This window comes from Crocuta crocuta, unplaced genomic scaffold (genome assembly GCF_008692635.1).
Source record: "Crocuta crocuta isolate KB4526 unplaced genomic scaffold, BGI_CrCroc_1.0 scaffold586, whole genome shotgun sequence".
Taxonomy (NCBI): Eukaryota; Metazoa; Chordata; class Mammalia; order Carnivora; family Hyaenidae; genus Crocuta; species Crocuta crocuta.
The window spans coordinates 4165622-4182362 of NW_027532407.1; the positions used below are offsets into that span (position 1 = coordinate 4165622).

The 16741-nt window shown below is 37.5% G+C and overlaps 1 long non-coding RNA gene and 1 pseudogene across 2 annotated transcripts in view; both read right to left on the reverse strand.

Moving 5' to 3' along the window:
* LOC144243654 (uncharacterized) overlaps positions 1 to 16741 on the reverse strand; it is a 63544-nt gene that overhangs the window by 36025 nt on the left and 10778 nt on the right. The gene's annotated exons all lie outside the window — the stretch shown is intronic.
* LOC144243658 (large ribosomal subunit protein eL19 pseudogene) lies at positions 14476 to 15063 on the reverse strand (annotated as a pseudogene).

Consider the following 16741-nt stretch of genomic DNA (forward strand, 5'->3'; position numbering starts at 1 on the left):
GCGGGAGCACTGCTCCCCGCTCCCCATCCCCACCTGGAGGGGATGCGTGGCAGTTGCGCCTTTGTGCTTCTGGCTGGAGAGGACACACGGCATGCTTTAGTGCTTCTGGCTGGGCTGGATCCCCAGGAGGGAGGCGAGAGACTTGAAACTGCTCTGAGGAGCTCAACTGCAAGTTTGTATTTCGGGCAATTTCAATGGGGTGCGCAGACTGAGATGTGGAAATGAGGCCTGGCTTGGGATATAGAGCATAGCCCACCTTGGCTGCGCCCCTGGCACAGGGATATCCCACCCAAAAGAGTTGCAACACTTGGTTCAAGAAGGGACTGAGGCGCCGCCACTTTTCTCCCCACAACCACCAAGGCAGTGCTCCCACAGGACACACTGGACCAAACCATGCCCATCCCTGCTAGAGCTGCCCTCTTCTTTTTATTTTATTTATTTTTTTAACCAGAGCCAGGGCAAGACCAACATGGATGCACTGCCCTGATTGATTCTGGTCACTGGCTTCCTCAAACAGTCACATTTAATTCATTCTGTAGATGTAAATTCTACACCTACACCACTACCTATTCATCTCTTTCTCTCCAGAGTAATCAGAGTATATATTTTCTCTGAGTAGCATCACTGTCATCTCTTTCGCCTCCTCTACAACTATATTCCATTCTTTCTCTCCCTGAAAAAAGCCTCTTATTCCTTCTGCCTGCTCATTTCATTTCCAATTTTGCTTCATCCCCCCTGTCATTTCTCTCTTTCTCTATGCTCTTCCACCAGCACTGCATACACCCGGGTATTTATTTGTAGCTGGGAAATCTGGTTATATGCTTTAGACTGTCCTTTGTCTATTGGGTTTCTTCTTTTTTTCATTTGATGTATTTTTATTTCTTATAATTCGCCTTCCCTCCTTCCTGTTTTATTTCTTTTTCCCTTTTAATCTGTGTGTTTGTTGGATTTGTCTGTGCGTTTGTGTGCCTTTGTTCCCTGTGTGTTTGTCTGTTTTCTTTTCCAGGGCTACCTCAAGAAACAAGCCAAAGTACACATGGTGGAGAGTCCTGAATACTACTACAAGTAGGAAAATAAAATAACCAAGGTGTCAACAAGAGAGACCAAGAGATGCCATTCAAAGAACACTTTCTGAATGGACAGGCCATGGATAGTCAAGGAGCCTTCTTTGGTGCAGCAACACTCACAGGTGCAGAGTGCATAACAAGCTTTTAAAACTAACAAAAGACAGAAAGCTAACCAAAATAATGAAACGAAAGAGCTCTCTTCCAAGGAAATTCCAGGAAGAATTGACAGCTAAAGAACAGCTCAAAACAGATATAAGCAACATAACTGAACAAGAATTTAAAACACTAGTCATAAAATTAATCGCTGAGCTTGAAAAAGGCATGGAAGACATCAGAGAAACTATTGCTACAAAGAATATGGAGCTTAAAAATAGCGGTGATGAATTTAAAAATGCTATAAATGAAATGCAAAATAAAATGGAGGAGTCCAATGCATGGATTGAAGAGGCAGAAAGGACAATAAGTGATTTAGATGACACAATTATAGAAAAAGAAGAAGCTGAGAAAAAGAAATATAAACTGAACCAGGAACACAAAAGGAGAGTTTGAGAGCTCAGCGATGAAATCAAACGGAATAATATCCATATCATAGGAATTCCAGAAGAGGAAGAGAGAGGAAAAGGTGCTGAAGGAGTCTTGGAACAAATTATAGCAGAGAACTTCCCCAATCTGGGGAAGGAAACAGACGTTGAAATCCAAGAGGCACAGAGAACTCCCCTCAGACATAATTTGAATCGATCTTATGCATGACATATCATAGTGAAACTGGCAAAATACAATGACATGGAGAGAATTTTGAAAGCAGCTAGGGAGAAAAGGGCCCTAACATACAAAGGGAAACCTATCAGAGTGGTGACAGACCTATCTACTGAAACTTGGCAGGCCAGAAAGGAATGGCAGATTTTCAATGTGATGAACAGAAAAAGATATTCAGCCAAGAATCCTCTATCCAGCAAGCTTGTCATTCATAATAGAAAGAGAGAGAAAAGTCTTTCCAAATAAACAATAATGGAAAGAATTAGCCACCACTAAACCAGCCCTGTAAGAAATCCTGAAGGGGACTCTCTGAGGGAAATGTTGCAAGAAATGCAAGATATGAGACACCACCACAAGCATAAATCCCACAAAGGACACGATGACTCTAAACCCATATATTTCAATAATAACACTGAATGTAAATGCACTGAATGCCCCAATAAAAAGAAAATCAATAAAGACACAATGGACTTAAGTGGCACATTGAACCAAATGGATTTGACAGATATATTTAGAACTCTACAATACCTTCAGATTAAAAGTAAGGGGATGGAGAAATATATATCATGCTACAGGAAATCAAAAGAAAGCCGGAGTAGCTATACTTATATCAGACAAACTGGACTTTAAATTAAAGACAATCACAAGAGATGAAGAAGGGCACTACATAATAATTACAGGGTCCATCCATCAGGAAGAACTAACAATCATAAATGTCTACGCACCGAATATGGGAGCACCTAAATATCTAAAACAATTAATCACAAACAGAAACAAGCTTATAGATAAGAATGTGCTAATAGCAGGGGACTTTAATACTCCGCTTACAGCAATGGATAGGTCAACCAGACAGAAAATCACTAAAGAAATAATGGACTTGAAAGACACATTGGACCAGATGGATCTGACGGATATATTTAGAACTTTACATCCTGAGGCCAGGGAATTTACTTTCTTCTCAAGTGCGCATGGCACATTCTCCAAGATAGATCACATACTGGGACATAAAGCAGCCCTCAATAAATTCAAAAGAATACAGATCATACCATGCACACTGTCAGATCACAATGCTTTGAAACTTGAAATCAATTACAGGAAGAAGTCTGGAAAACCTCCAAAAACATGGAGGTTAAAGAACACCCTTCTAAAGAATGAATGGGCCAATCAGGCAATTAGAGAAGAAATTAAAAAATATATGGAAACAAATGAAAATGAAAATACAACAATCTAAACTCTATGGGATGTGGCAAAGGCAGTCCTAAGAGGAAAGTACATTGCACTCCAGGCCTATTTCAAGAAATTAGAAAAAGCACAAGTGCAAAATCTAACAGCGCACCTACAGCAACTAGAGGCAGAGCAACAAGAGCTCCCCAAACCCAGCAGAAGAAGAGAAATAATAAAAATCAGAGCAGAAATAAACAATATAGAATCCAAAGAAACAGCTGAACAGGTCAATGAAAACAAGAGTTGGTTTTTTTAAAAAAATTGACAAACCTCTAGCTAGGCTTCTCAAAAAGAAAAGAGAGAGCACCCAAATAGACACAATCATGAATGAAAATGGACTTATTACAACCAACCCCTCAGAAATACAAGCAATTATCAGGGAATACTATGAAAAATTATATGCCAACAAATTGGACAACTTAGAANTCAAGTGGGATTCATTCCTGAGATATAGGGCTGGTTCATTATTCGCAAATCAATGAATGTGATACATCAATTAACAAAAGAAAAGATAAAAACCATATGATCCAGTCGATAGATATAAAAAAAGCATTTGACAAAATACAGCATCACTTCTTAATAAAGACCCTCGAGAAAGTTGGATAGAAGAAACTTATTTAAACATCATAAAAGCCATCTATGAGAAGCCCTCAGCTAACAGCATCCTCAATGGGGAAAAACTGAGAGCTTTCCCCCTGAGATCAGGAACACGACAGGGATGCCCACTCTCACCACTGTTGTTTAACTATAGTTCTGGAAGTCCTAGCATCAGTCATCAGACAACAAAAGTAAATAAAAGGCATCAGAATTGGCAAAGAAGAAGTCAAACTTTCACTTTTTGCAGATGACATAGAAAACCCGACAGACTCCACCAGAAGCCTACTAGAACTGATCCAAGAATTCAGCAAAGTTGCAGGGTACAAAATCAACATACAGAAATCCGTTGCCTTTTTATACACCAATAATGAAGCAACAGAAAGAGAAGTCAAGAACCTGATTCTATTCACAATTGCACAAAAAACTATAAAATACTGAGGAATAAACCTAAGCAAAGATATGAGAGGTCTGTACGAAGAAAACTATAGAAAACTTATGAAAGCACCTAGGTGGCTCAGTTGGTTAAGTGTCCGACTTGGGCTCAGGTCATGATCTTGCTTATGGGTTTGAGCCCCACATCAGGCTCTGTGCTGACAGCTCAGAGTCTGGAGCCTGCTTTAGATTCTGTGTCTCCCTTTCTCTCTGCCCCTCACTTGCTCGTGCTCTCTCTCTCTCTCTCTCAAAATAAATAAACGTTAAAAAAATATTTTTTTTTCAGGACACCTGCATGGCTCATTCGGTTAAGTGTCCGACTTCAACTCAGGTAATGATCTCATAGTTCATGGGTTCAAGCCCAGCATCAGGCTCTGTGCTGAACTCTTGCTCAGAGCCTGGANCTTTTTATACACCAATAATGAAGCAACAGAAAGAGAAGTCAAGAACCTGATTCTATTCACAATTGCACAAAAAACTATAAAATACTGAGGAATAAACCTAAGCAAAGATATGAGAGGTCTGTACGAAGAAAACTATAGAAAACTTATGAAAGCACCTAGGTGGCTCAGTTGGTTAAGTGTCCGACTTGGGCTTAGGTCATGATCTTGCTTATGGGTTTGAGCCCCACATCAGGCTCTGTGCTGACAGCTCAGAGTCTGGAGCCTGCTTTAGATTCTGTGTCTCCCTTTCTCTCTGCCCCTCACTTGCTCGTGCTCTCTCTCTCTCTCTCTCAAAATAAATAAACGTTAAAAAAATATTTTTTTTTCAGGACACCTGCATGGCTCATTCGGTTAAGTGTCCGACTTCAACTCAGGTAATGATCTCATAGTTCATGGGTTCAAGCCCAGCATCAGGCTCTGTGCTGAACTCTTGCTCAGAGCCTGGAGCCTGCTTCGGATTCTGTGTCTCCTTCTCTCTCTGCCCCTCCTCTGCTCATGCTCTGTCTCACTCTGTCTCTCAAAAATACATAAATGTTTTAAAAAATATACTTTTTAAATAAATAATGTCAAAACAGATTAAACACCTCAATGTGAGACTGGGAAATATAAAAATCCTAGAAGAGAATGCAGGCATTCTTTTGTCTGACATTGGCTACAGCAACATTTTTCTAGATATGTCTCCTAAAATCAGGGAAACAAAAGCAAAAATAAAATATTGGGACTACATCCAAATAAAAAGCTTTTGCACAGCAAAGGAAACCATCAAGAAAATAAAAAGGCAGTGTTAACCAATGAGACTATTTGCAAATAACAATACCCAAAATATATAAAGTACTCACAAAATTCAATGCCAAAAAAAGAAAAATCCAATTTAAAAAATGGCAGAGGACCATTTTTCAAAAGAAGACATACATTTTTTCCAAAAAAGACATACAGATGGCAAGCAGATATAGGAAAAGATGCTTAAAATCACTAATAATCAGAAAGCTCAAATAAAAACTACAATAAGAGATCATCTTATACCTGTTAGAATGGCTAGACTAAAATAATAATAAAAACAAGAAATTAGAAGTGTTGATAAGGATGTGGAGAACAGGGAACGCTCATTCACTGTTGGTGGAAATATAAAGTGGTACAGTTCCCCAATAAGATAAAAATAGAAATACCAAATACCATATGATCCAATAGTTCCACCACTGAGTATTTACCTGAAGAAAACAAAAACCCTAATTTGGAAAGATACATGTACCCCTATTTTTATGGAAACATTATTTACAATAGCTAAGATATTGCAGTAAAGTGGCTGTCCACTGATAGACAACTGGATAAGAAAGATATGGGGCACCTGGGTGGCTCAAACGGTTAAGCAGCCAACTTTGGCTCAGGTCATGGTCTGTTGGTTTGTGAGTTCGAGCCCTGTGTCGGGCTCTGTGCTGACAGCTCAGAACCTGAAGCTTTCTTCAGATTCTGTGTCTCCTTTTCTCTCTGCCCTTCCCCTGCTCACGCTCTCTCTGTCTCTCAAAAATAAATAAACATTAAAAAAATTTTGTTAAAAGATGTGACACACACACACACACACAATGGAATACTATACAGTCATAAAAAGGATGAGATCTTGCCATTTGCAACAACATGGATTAACCTGGTAAGTGTAATGCAAAGTGAAATCAATTAGTCTGAGAAAGACAAATACTATAAATATGTGGAATCTTTAAAAACAAAACAAAACAAAACAAAAGCAAAGTAAGACCTAAAAGCAAACTGATGGTTGCCGGAGAGAAGAGAGAGGAGGGTGGACAAAATGGGTTAAGAAAAAGATACAGGTCCAAATGCAGAATACATAAGTCATAGGAATACAAGACACAGCATAATGAATATAGTCTATGATACTATAATAGTGTTGCAGGTGAAAGACACAGGTATGCCTGTGATAAGCATAGCATAATGTATAAACTTATTGAATCTCTATGTTGTACATCTGAAACTAATATAACATTGTATATAAACTGTATTCAAAAAATTATTTAAAAGCAACAGAAACTCAAAGCAAAGTATCACCTAAGTAACTCAAACGCTAATTTCTTGCTCAAAAGTTACATTCCTATTTCACATTGTAATTTATTTTCTTTTTCTAAGTGAGTGATTTTTGTTTGTATTCATAGTACTGAATGAATTTCATTCTGAAAAAAATAATTACTTTGAAATTGTGTTATCATGAAATAGAAATTCCTAAGTATATCTACTGAGTTTCTTTCTTCCTCTAAATGATAATTCCCCTGTGTCCCCAGTTTCTAGCATAATGTGTAGAACTTAGGAGTTCAATATAAACTACTTACAATGGTGGCTCCAAACCCCCAAACATTAACACATAAGTCCAGTGTTGTCCATATTCTAATATTAATGAGTCCAGCCATTTCTCACCACCTTGATCCAGTCCACCATCATCTTTTACCTGAATTAATACAGTAGCCTTCCTACTACTCTCCCTACTTCTTTCTTTGTTCCCTATAACCTTTTCTCAACACAGTAGACAGAATAACGCTATTAAACATGTTTCAGGTCAAGCTACTCCTTAGCCCAAACCTTCCAGTGGCTTCCCATTTCCTTCAAAGGAAATAAAATCAAAGGCATTACAGTGGCCATAGCCCTATGTCATGTGACCACTACCTCTTTGTTTCGTATCCTACTATTACACTTCCTTATGCAAGCGATGTATATCATTTCATTCATATTTCATTGCTCAAAGCAAGTTATAGGCCCATGCCCAAAATACAGTTGTACCTGTGCAATGAAAACCTGAACCTGAAAACAGAAATCAAAATTTTAATGAAAAGCATTAATGGCTACTACAGAGTTTAACATTTCTTTATATGTTGTCCATGATTTGTATTTCTCCTTAAGTGGATGGTCTGTTTAGTTTCTTCATCTCTCAGGATCTTTAGAATTTTAGTGATATTTGGTTCATTCTTAACTGTAAACAGAGTCCTAGTGAAAAATACTTCTAACCACAGTCCCCAGTCAATTTGTGTTTATTTATTTTGAGAGAGAGAGATAGTGCCCACAAGCAGGGGAGGGGCAAAGAGAGAGGGAGACAGAGATCCCAAGCAGGCTCCATGCTGTCAGCACAGAGCCAGACAAGGGGCTTGAACCCACAAATAGTGAGATCATGACCTGAGCTGAAATCAAAGTAGTCTGAAAATTAACAAACTGAGCCACCCAGGCACCCCCAGTCAATTTGAAATGGCCCTCTTATACCTAAATAGGGGGCTCCTTTTCCTGATTTTCTCTTTCCTTTTTACTAGTCTAGTACAGAGATCCAATAGTGGTGGGGGTCTTTTGTTGTTGTTCTCTTAATTCTGTATAGACAGAATTAAGACAATTAAGACAATTAATATATCCCTCCCTCATAATTTCTGGACCTCCACTAAAACCCCCCAAGTTTCCACATTAATTTCATCCTTCTCCATCTGCCACACTTCTCTCCATCTCTAAACCAGAAGCTTATTTTTGTGACCAGGGTGTTTCCCTTTGCAGGTCTATCAATCCACATACTTTGTAAAGAAAGCTCTTGACAGATATCTAAGAGTTTTTTGGTACACCAATGACAGAGATGATGATAGGATGCCCACTGCCTGCTTACTCACTGGTCTTCAGTCTGCATCACTTGTAAACCTAATCTGCTAAGGCAATAGTAAAAGAAAATACACTGGCAAACTCCCAACATTTCATTTATTTTCTGAGTATTTTCCGAACACTGTAAAGTACTAGCCGTATGTTGCCACATAGTAGGTAGTCAGTAAATTAAACCTGAATCAAATAGGAAGTGGAACCACATATACAGTGTTCATGGGATCAGATATTTTATATGAATCTTTGATTATCCTAACACTTTTGAATATTCAGGACAATCAAAAATTAAAAATAGGAACTTTAATACTTTAAGCAGTCTTCAAATACCTATCAGTCTTCAATTTACCTATCTTAACTTTTGACTAACACTATTTTGGTGAACATTAAAACTGTAATACAGTTTATGTAATTAAAGCAAAAACGATCACCTGCTTAAAAGTAGCCTAGGGTGGGAGGAATTAATCTGCTAAGCAAAATGCTTGCTTAGTTGCAAAGTGTAAACCTTTCATTATAGTTTGCTCAGATGTCTGATTCAGAGACTTGGTTATTTTCTAGGGAAATGGTGAAGGAAAATAGATCACCTTAATCTTCACATGATTTCTTTTTATCCCTATGGCCCCACACAGAGTGGATGTACATGTTATCCAGGTATTAGCCATTAGAACAAACAGATGATTTCATATGCCCAAAATTATCCCTTGAAAATCCTTTGGCTCTCTAGTGAAGAGGTTAAAAGACACCTGCTATTGCTGGAATTTCAACAATGTTTCTCACAACTGGATCCTTGCAATCTAAGGCAGAAGCAACATTTTAAAGTCAATGTCGGGGCGCCTGGGTGGCTTAGTCCGTTAAGCGTCCGACTTTCGCTTAGGTCATGATCTCGCGGTTCGTGGGTTCGAGCCCCACGTCGGGCTCTGTGCTGACTGCCAGCTCAGAGCCTGGAGCCTGTTTCAGTCTGTGACTCCCTCTCTCTCTGACCCTCCCCTGCTCACGCTGTCTCTCTCTCTCTCTCTCTCTCTCTCTCTCCCCTAGAAATAAATAAAACATTAAAAAGAAAAGTTAAAGTCAATGTCACTTTAAAGAACTTAAATCAACCAAGGAATTCACCTTTTGGCCTCATAAATGATTGTTTTTATTTCTTGAATTTTTATCCCCTTGGCTGAGCAGGTATTGTTAAATTCACACAAATTAAAGGTACATATGATGTAATTCTATAGATTCTGTAAAATACTTATGAGTGTAATTATATGTAATCCTAATATCTTTATTATTTATTTAAACTTCTATAAAACTTTATAATGAAAAATCATAGGAAAATTTATAAACTGTAAATGAATTGCAAGTCGGATCTGTAGAATTATGGCATTTTATTTCATGCTTGATTGATTTATTAAAGATTCAATTTTCTAAAAGAATATAGCATTCCTTTTCAGAAGCAGTCAGTGGGAACATTAATAGGAGCATGAGACACACTTAAACAAGTATATTAGTCAGCAACTGACTGATTTGTACAAACTGAATATTTAAAAGCATCAAGAGTTGTACTTCAGCTGAACTGTTTCATATTCTGCATTTTTAAGGTGTGGCATTACCAAGATTAGTGAGGCTACAAACCTTCTCAAACTTTTTCTAACTTCTCTTTACAACAAAGATTCTGGACTATATTATTCCTTCTGTGATACGGCTATTTACATGTTTTCTGTGTGTACAAAGGGCAATCCTACTGAAATCTGCCTAGGGTTTAGAATGAGAAAAGCTTCCAAAAAATACACTTTTTAATATTATAATTGTTTGGTTTGAGGAAATAAAGATAACAAAAACCTTGACTGCTGTATTTTTATTGCTATCATTACTATATTTTCTGGTTAAGTGAGAGTTTTCTAGACTTTATTCACCATGACTAGCAATATTAATACCAAAGTACAGAAAATCACTACATGGAATATTTTTTCTATCAGTTATTCTTCTAGAAATACATATACAAATCTAAAAGGGAAAACACTCATCCTAAATATATTACTTTACTTTTTGATTTGGTGAGAAAATATTACGGTACAACAGTATTAACACATTTTGTCTTTTCTCTTTGAAGATGCAATATATTGCAGAAGGTTGAGGTCATTCTGAAATGATGTTAAAAATAAATTCTCATTAAACCAATATGGGTATGTAGATTATTGGGTTAACTACGTACTGACCCCACAACAAATACTGAAATATATGTATTTAAAAACAGATACTTGATAACTTATTTTCTTGGAGTTTGACTCTTCCGTGAAGAGGTATTCTAGAAATTTGATAAATGAAAAGTTTTTATTGTGATCTGGTATTAGGAAAAAAATCTATGTGTTTGTGTACCAGTACCATACTGTTTTGATTACTACATCCCATATAATATATCTTGTAATCTGGGATTGTGAAACCTCGGGTTTTATTCTTTTTTCAAGATTGCTTTGGATATTCAGGGTTTTTTGTGGTTTCATATAAATTTTAGGATTATTTGTTCTAGTTCTGTGAAAAATGCTCTTGGTATTTTAAAAGCAATTGAATTAAACTTCTGGTGGGAATGCAAACTGGTGTAGCCACTCTGGAAAACAGTGTGAAGGTTCATCAAAAAAATTAAAAATAGAACTACCCTATGACCCAGCAATTACACTACTAAGTATTTATCCAAAGGATACAGGTGTGCTGTTTCAGAGGGGCACATGCATCCCAATGTTTATAGCAGCACTATCAACAATAGCCAAAGTATGGAACGAGCCCAAATGTCCATTGACAGATGAATGGATAAAGAAGATGTGGTATATATATACAATGGAGTATTACTCAGCAACCAAAAAGAATGAAATCTTGCCATTTCCAACTACGTAGGTGGAACTAGAGGGTATTATGCTAAGCAAAACTAGTCAGAGAAAGACAAGTATCATATGACTTCACTCATATGAGAACTTAAGATACAAAACAGATCAACATAAGGGAAAGGAAACATAAATTATATAAAAACAGGGAGGGGGGCAAAACGTGAGACTCTTAGATATGGAGAACAAACAGAGGGTTACTGAAGAGGTTGGGGGAGGGGGATGGGCTAAATGGGTGAGGGACATTAAGGAATCTACTCCTGAAATCACTGTTGCACTATGTGCTAACTTGGATGTAAATTTAAAAAATAAATTAAGTAAATAAATAAAAGGGATTGCATTAAATATGTAGAGTGCTTTGGGTCCTCTGGACATTTTAACAATATTAATTTTTTCAACCCATGAGCATGGAGTAGCTTTCCTCTGGTTTCTGTCATTTTCAATTTCTTTCATCAGCGTTTTATAGTTTTCAGAGTACAGGTCTTTTGCTTCCTTGGTTAAGTTTATTCTTAGGTATTTTATTCTTTTTGAAGTAATTGCAAGTAAGGAGGTTTTCTTAATTTCTCTTTCTACTTCATTATAAGTTTATAGAAATGCAGCAGATTTCTGTATTTGACTTTGTATCTTGGGATCTTACTAAATTTAGTTATCAGTTATAGCAGGTCTTGGTGGAATCTTAACGGTATTCTATATAGTTTCATGTCATCTCTGTCGTGAAAGTTTTGCTTCTTCTTTACTAATTTGGGTGCCTCTTCTGTGCTTTTCTTGTCTGACTGCTGTGGCTAAAAGTTCCAGTACTATATTGAATAAAAATAGTGAGAGTAGACACCCTTGTCTTGTTCCTGATCTTAGGGGGAGAGCTCTCAGTTTTTCACCACTGAGTATGATGTTTGCTGTGAAATATATATGGCCTATAATATGTTGAGGTATGTTCCCTCTAAACTTCCTTTGTTGAGAGTTTTTATCATGAATGGACTTGTACTTTGTCGAATGCTTTCTCTGCATCTGTTGAAATCTTCATATAGTTTTTATCCTTTATCTTGTTGATATAATGTATAACATTGACTGATTTATGAATATTGAACCACCCTTGCATCCCAAAAATAAATACCACTTGATCATGGTCAATCATTTTTTAATGTATTGTTGAATTTGGTTTGCTAATATTTTGTTGAGGATTTTTGTATTTATATTTATCAAAGATATTGGCCTGTAGTTCCACACCCCCCCCCTTTTTTTTGTAGTGTCTTTATCTGGTTTTATTAGCAGGGTGGAAGGAATATTAGCCTTATGGAAGGAATTTAGAAGATTTCCTCCCTCTTTTGTTTTTGGAATAGTTTGAGAAGAGGTATTAAATCTTTAAATGTTTGGTAAAATTCACCTGTTAAGTCTGTCCTGCACTTTGTTTCTTGGGTGTTTTTGCTTTACTAATTCAATTTAACTACAGGTCATTGGTCTATGCAAATGTTCTAATTTTTCTGATTTAGTTTTGGGAAGTTAAATGTTTCTAGGAATTTATCCATTTCTTCCTGGTTGTCCAGTTTGTTTGAATATAACTTTTATAACGTTCTCTTATAATCTTTTGGATTTTTCTGGTTTCAATTGTTTATCCTCTTTCATTCTGATTTTGTTTGAGTCCACTTTTTTTTATGAGTCTGACTAGTTTATCAATTTTGTTGGTCATTTCAAAGAATCAGTTCCTGGTTTCATTGATCTGTCTATTGTTTTTTAGTCTCTGATTCATTTATTTCTGTTCTAATCTTTATTATTGCCTTCCTTTATCTGGTTTTAGATTTTGTTCTTCTTTCCCTAGATCCTTTAGGTGTAAGGTTAGGTTGTTTGAGATTTTTTTCCTTGCTTTTTGAGGTAGACCAATATTGCTATAAACTTCCCTCTTAGAACAGATTTTGCTGCATCCCAGAGATTTGGGACAATTGTGTTTTCATTTTCATTTGTCTCCATGTATTTTTGGATCTGCTCTTTGGTTTCTTGGTTGACCCATTCATTGTTTGTCACATGTTACTTAACCTCCATGTATTTGTGTTGTTTCCAGATTTTTTTCTTGTCATTGATTTCTGGTTTCCTAGCACTGTAGTCAGAAACAATGCCTTGTGTGACTTCAATCTTTTTTACATTGTTGACACTTGTTTTGTAGCCTACTATGTGATCTATTCAGGAAAATATTCTATGTGCACTTGAAAAGAATGTATATCGTGCTGTTTTAGGATGGAATGTTCTGAATATACCTGTGAGATCCATCTGGTACAATGTATCACTCAAAGCCACTGTTTCCTTGATTATCCATTTAGACGATCTGTCCATTGATCCAAGTGGGGTGTTAATGTCCCTTACTGTTATTGTTTTAGTATCAATTACTTCCTTTATGTTTGTTATTAGATGCTTTATGTATTTGGGTGCTCCCATATTGGTTGCATAAATATTTACAACTGTTGTATCTTCTTGTTGGATTGTTCCCTTTCTGATTATATAGTGTCCTTCTTGGTCTCTTGTCAGTCTGTTTTAAAGTCTATTTTGTCTGATAGAAGTATTCCTACTTTTACTTCCTTTTCATCCTCATTGCATTATAAATGCTTTCAGATCCTTTCACTTTCAATCTGCATGTGTCTTAGTCTGAAATGAGTCTCCTGTAGGCAACATATAGATGGGTCTTGCTTTTTTGTCCATCTGTCACCTATTTTTTTTTTAGTAGGAGTATTTAGGTCAATTATAATCAAAGTAATCATTGATAAATATGTACTTATTTCCAGTTTGTTATTTGTTTTTGTTATGGTTGTTTTTGTAGCTATCTATTCCTTTTTTTCTCTTGCTTTCAGCTCTCACGGTTTGCTGGCTTCCTTTGGTGACATATTTGGATACTTTTCTCTTTTTTCCGTATCTAATACTGGCACTTGATTTGTGGCTATTTTAGGTTTAGATGTAACATCTTATGCATATAGTAGTCTAGTCTTTTATTTGAGCTTGAACCTGCTTTTCACTCCTCTACCCACCCCCCACCCACATTTAGGTATATTGTGTCATACTTTATATCCTTTCATTTTGTGAATGCCTCAACTGACTTTTATAGATATACTTAATTTTACTACTTTCTGCTTATTTTTCTTTATTCCTATTTATGATCTTTCCTTTGTACTCAAAAAGCCTCCTTTATCATTTATGGTAGGGCAGGTTTAATGGTCACGAATTCCTTTAACTTTTGTCTAGGAAACCCTTTCTTTCCAGTGTGAGTGACAGCCTTGCTGGATAAAGTGTTCCTGGATGCAGATTTTTCCCTTTTGGTATCTTCTATCATGCCACCCCCTTCTTAAGGGCTTAAGTTCCTGATGAAAAATTAGGTGATAGCCTTTTTTCTTTTCTTTTTTTTTTTTTTTTGGCAGATAAGGATTTTTTTTATTGAAGAACAAATCTCTGTTGCTGAAGCCACTATGTACAGACAACAGAGAAGGGATTTTATTTCTTGGTCTCTTCCTCTTTGGATGGAGTCTTGATGATGTCCTCCTTCTTGGCCTGGAGCTGCTCTTGAGGGCACTTGCATGCTTCCTTGGTCTTAGCTCTGTAGGCCTCAGCCTGGTCAGCCAGAAGCTACTTGTGAGCCTTGTTTACCTTCAGCTTGTGGATGTGTTCCATGAGAATCCACTTGTTTTTGAATACATCACCCTTCACTTTCAGATACAGGCATAGATACATGTGGTGGTCAATCTTCTTAGATTCATGATGCCTTCTGAGCAGCTGGGGCAGAATTCTCATCATCATCCAGGTTACCTTCTCAGGCATTTGAGCATTAGCAGTAAGTTTTTCTTATCAATGTCCATATGCCTGCCCTTCCAGTGGGCCAAAGTGTTTTTTCCAGCATTGAGCCTGGGAATGGACAGTCACAGGCATCTGGATGATCAGCCCATCTTTAATCAGTTTCCTGATCTGCTGACGGGAGTTGACATTGACAATTTCATTTGTTTCATTGGGATCCAACCAGACCTTCTTTTTGCCACAGTGGAGGGCACTGAAGGCAAGCCTCTTCTGAAGCCTGAGCATACTCATGGCTGCAGCCACAGTGCTAAAAGGTCTTTTTTGTGCCCCCTCATATGTAACTGTTTTCTTGCTGCTTTTAAAATTCTCTTTATCACTACTTTTTCCATCTTAATTACTGTGTGTCTTGGTATGGACCTCCTTGGCTTGATTTGGGGGGGTGGATCTCTGTGCCTCCTGGATCTGTATTTCTATTTCCTTTCCCAGAGTCAAGAAATTTTCAGCTTTTATTTCTTCAAATAAATTATCTGCTTTCTGTTTTCTCTCTTCTTCTGGAATCCCCTTAATACAAAAGTTATTACACTCCATGATGTTACTACATTTCCTGTCTATTTTCATTTATTTTTTTCCTCTTGCTTTTTTTTGTTTGTTTTTTGAGAGAGAGAGAGCATGTTTGCATATGAGGGAGAGGGACAGAGAGGGAAACTTTCAAACAGGCTCCACACTCAGTACAGAGGCTGATACAGGGCTTGATCCAACACTTGGGCATCATGACCTGAGCCAAAATCTAGAGTCAGACACTCAAGTGACTGAGCCACCCAGGAGCCCCCATTTTTTTCTGTCTTGTTCAGCTTCATTGTTTTCTATTGCTCTGTTCTCCATGTGACTGGCCCATTCTGCTTCCTCTAGTCTACTATTTATTCCATCTAGCGTATTTTTAATTTCAAATATTGAGTTTTTCATCTCTGCTTCATTCTTATTTATGTTTTCTAATTCTTCATTTATGACCTGTTGAGGTCTTCCACTCTTTTCTGAAACCCAGGGATTATCTTTATGACCATTCCTTTGAATTCTCTATCAGGCATATTAGCTAGATCTGTTTCATTTAGCTTGCTTGCTGTTGTGTTGTCCTGTTCTTTCATTTTGGACATATTTTCTGTCTCATTTTGTCTAACTCTCTGTGTCTGTTTTTATGTATTAGGAAAATCAGCTGTAGCTCCTGCTCTTGAAAGCAGTGGCCTTATCAAGAAGAGGTTCTATAGTATTCTGTATTGCAATGTGTGCTGTTCATCAGAATCTGCTGCTTCAAGGGTATCTCCTATTTGTGTTTTATGTGCCCTATTACTGTGGCTGAGCCACTTTTTCCTTCAGTCATCTGCAATGGCTGTCTTTGCCTGTTGTGGGCAGTGTTTGGTCCCTATGATGCTGGAGGGCCAGTGTGGGGTCACCTCAGGCTTGAGTTCAGTCAGACCAGGCATTTATCAGACATGCAGTAGCACTGACCTACAGAATGTCTCCCCTGTGTTGTTTCCTGAGAAGATTTATGGTGTGTAGGGTCTGTAGTCAGACTAGATATCTTCCCTAGCCCAGTGATGGAGCTGCAGTTAGGGGACTGGTGTGTGGTTATATTACCCTTTCCCCAGAGCAAGTCATTTGTAGTGGTGCTATCCCTTCAGAAGTGCTTGCACACTGCCAGGTTTGTGGCTCTGCTTTGGATAGGCTCTAACAAGGGTGTACTGGAGGAGACAGAGGAGAACACAGAGCTGATGCACATAATGTTAGCAAGGTTTATGCAGGTCTCCTTTGGGAGAGGAACTGGATCCCCTTTAGAAAACTGCTGCCATGGACTGGAGGGGTAGATCTGCAGAAAAGGGCAGGCGTGGGTCTGCTGTGGGAGGAGACCCCAAGCCGAGGCCTGGGTGGATGGAGCAAGTTCACAAGAGAATGTAGGAGGTGGGACACAATGTTA